We start from the raw sequence: 3,508 nt of genomic DNA, 5'->3' as shown, positions 1-3,508 counted from the left end.
CATCAAACATTAAAATTTAAAAAAAAAAATTATGGAAGAAATCCATATTGGCACTCAATTAGTTTAACTAAAAATATTATTATTAATTAAGAGAGGTACTGTTCTTGAGTTGGGTGAGGCTCTTTTGGAAACATACTATTTCTTTTCACCTTTGTCTATATAAACAAATACTCACCTTGTTCTCATTTCACAACCTTCTTCTTCTTCAAGGGACATCATTATTGTTAAAAAAAAGTGAGAGAAAGGGAAGATGGAAGAGACAAAGTCCATGTTTAAAAGAATTTGTGTGTTTTGTGGGAGCAGTTCTGGAAAGAAAGCTAGTTATCAAGAAGCATCTGTCGAGTTGGGCAAGGAACTGGTAAATTTAAACACTCAAAATTGTCTCACTTTCTTCCTCTTCATTATGGGGATGATTAATATTATTTTCTTTTCGTTCATTTCTACATTTCAACAGCTTCTGAGGAAGTATGTTTCCTGGAAATTTAAAGTAAATTCGAATAGGACCCTTTTCTGTACTTGCTTTTACCACTTTATTCTAATATTTTCACATCCCATTGGTTTCATTATTGAATAGTTACTTTGTTTTCTGGAAAATCTGATTCAATGGGATGGTTTGGTTTCTTCTTCATAGTTGAAAATTCTAAATATTCCTTTAAGATGCCAGAAAAATGAAGTTTCTTATACGAATTCTTCTCTTTCTCTTTCTTATCAAGTGGGAGGAGTGTTGAAAGTTAAACAATCAAGCCTTCGACGTGCGCTTATGATTGTAGATGGGGGAATTAGCTGTATAAGGAGAGAAGGTTTAGGGTTTTATGTTTGGCATGAGTGAGAGAAATAGGCTTTGCTCGCTGTAACCTGTCTGTCAGTTGAGCAGCTTTCTTGCATGATCCTTTCATTAATTTGCTTCCATTTTTTTAAAGAACCCATTGAAGAAGAAGACAAATACAGTATCATTAATACGAATAAACAATCAATAATCATAATCTGCTGTTTTCCCAAGGGAAACAAACGTGCTTGCCTTGGTATAATGACTCCTTGAGCGTGTTGTTTTGGTTTATGAAGGGGAGAGGGATTGATTTGGTGTATGGAGGTGGAAGCGTGGGATTGATGGGTCTTGTTTCTCAGGCAGTTGATGGGCGCCATGTTCTAGGGTTTGTTCTCTCTCTCTCTCTCTCTCTCTCCCCTTAGTTACTAAGTCTTCTGGTTTCAGAAACCAACATCATTGCTATGAAATTTGCGTCCTTTTCTGGGACTTTGAAATGGGTTTTGAGCGTGTGGTATTTTTAGAGTGTTTTTCCCTCTTGAACCATGCAAATTTTTCTCTGAATCATCAATGGCAGCTGGTTTCTCAACAAAGCCAGTCATCATGGATCAAATGCTGATCCAGTCAAGACCAGAGAGTAAAAAAAATTTCCCATAAAAAATGGGGGTGTGTGTGTGTTTTAAGTGGTCAAAATAGATTTGTGCAGAAAGGAACTTCTTCATGCTACTTGAATCAACAAGTGCCTTTACGAAAAGCTTTTACAAAGGTCACCTTTTCATCAGCTTTGATCGTTTGGAAAAGAGAATCCCTTTGATCCTCACTATTATACTCCCAACTTCCACTGATTTCATTTTAAAGCTATACACTCTACAGTAAAAAAATTCAGTCACTGGTAAAAACCAAAATTTTAATAGTTACAATCTAATTTCTTTCGTATTTGGAATGATACTCATCTATGGTTGTTGGATTTTGTGTGCAGTGTTCCAAGAACTTTGATGCCCACAGTGGTATCTATTCCGACCCTTGAATCTAATTTTCAAATTGTTCCCAGTTGTCTGCAATGTATCTGTTAATTTCCAATGAAATCAATCATTATTTACCTGAAGCTGCTGTGTTTTTGAAAATTATAATACTAATGTTTTCATTACATATGGGGTTTTGTTGCAGATTATTGGTGAGGCTGTGGGAGAAGTAAGAGCTGTATCTGATATGCACCCGGAAATGGCACGACAGGCCGATGCCTTCATTGCGCTTCCTGGTACGAGTTCTTATCGATTCATTCTCCCACTGTTATTCTTATACGTTGTCTGTGTTCAATCCATTGATTCGAGCTTGCATCACATTGTAATGGTTTTCATAATTAATTATCAGGTGGCTATGGCACCCTTGAGAGAGCTGGAAGTTATTACATGGGCGCAGCTTGGCATCCATCGTAAACCTGTAAGAAATATTTAGTGTCAGCTGGTCCTATTTTCACTTTACATCATGTTTTGTTAGAGGTGGCTAAATAGATCATGTGTGAGACACTTGTTGTCAAGATCTTGGATTTTGTTCTAGTAAATCATGAGAGCCTGTTAGAGATCTTGTCTAAAGGTCTTGTTTATACACTATAACTGATTCAGAGGTTATGATGCTCTCGTGCCCGAAGGTCAGGGACTTCAAAATTCTCGACTGGCGGAGAGCTGATAGAGTCTGTATAACAAAACCTAAGAATCAATGCATGTGGTGATTGGATGGAGTTCACATGGAAAGATAGCATAAGATTTGATTAGATGATCTCCCTTTGAATCGGAGAAAGGCTTTTCACCTACCATTCAACAACACAAAATGTTGGTCAATTGAATGTAATTATTACATTGCTAAAAGTGATGATTCCTTTATGCAGGTGGGTCTACTGAATGTGGATGGGTATTACAATTCATTGTTGTGTTTCATGGATAAGGCCGTTGATGAAGGCTTTATTTCGCCGACTGCACGTCGCATTATCTTGTCGGCTTCGACTGCTAAGCAATTGATCAGACAACTAGAGGTAAAGCAAGCAAATAAAAAAATGAGGAGGATTATGCACAAGCTCATTGACAATGGTGGTTTTGTGCGTTAAAACAGGATTATGTATCGGAGTGTGACGAAATAGCATCAAAACTAGTTTGGGATGAAGTGGATATACGAGTTGCCATGTAAATCACCTACATGTTTCCGTTTTGTTTTGTCTACTATGTATATACGGTTGTAATACCGTACACAACCAAGGAGGGTACTGAAACTTTTGTGTGGAGAAGATGTCGTGTCAACTTCCCTCTAATTGTGAAGAAATTCAGATTACATTATCCACTGCTTTTAATTGGATTAGTTGTGAAAAAAATGCTGCAAACAATAATTAACATCTCTTGATGGCATCGTTAAATTGTGTTGAATCTTTCACGAACTTAAAATTTTATTAGGGGATGAATTTTTAAAATTTTAAGAGGATGAATTTTTATAAAATTTTATGGGCGAAAACAGATTTTCAATAAAAATTACATAAATTTTTTTTAACTTTATCAATCCCTATAAATATGTTCCTTATTGATTCTTTTAAAAGTTAAAATTTTAAATTTTGATAATGATTATATTAAATTTTAAATAATTAAATTTATATAATATATATTTAAAAATTAATTGATTTAATTTTTTTAAAAATATTTTTTTATATTTATATTATATTAATTTTAAACAATAATGGGTTAAAATTTTAAAAAACTTAAC

At 34.6% G+C, this 3,508-nt stretch overlaps 1 pseudogene; it reads left to right on the top strand.

Annotated features, from left to right (window-relative positions):
• The first annotated feature begins 212 nt into the window (after positions 1 to 212).
• On the top strand, positions 213 to 2,960 carry LOC120131287 (annotated as a pseudogene).
• Positions 2,961 to 3,508: the final 548 nt, after the last annotated feature.

This window comes from Hibiscus syriacus, unplaced genomic scaffold, assembly GCF_006381635.1.
Source record: "Hibiscus syriacus cultivar Baekdansim isolate YM2019G1 unplaced genomic scaffold, ASM638163v2 tig00110551_pilon, whole genome shotgun sequence".
Classification (NCBI taxonomy): domain Eukaryota; kingdom Viridiplantae; phylum Streptophyta; class Magnoliopsida; order Malvales; family Malvaceae; genus Hibiscus; species Hibiscus syriacus.
Note: the sequence above shows the minus strand (reverse complement) of the source record. Positions and strands in the feature narration are given on the sequence as shown.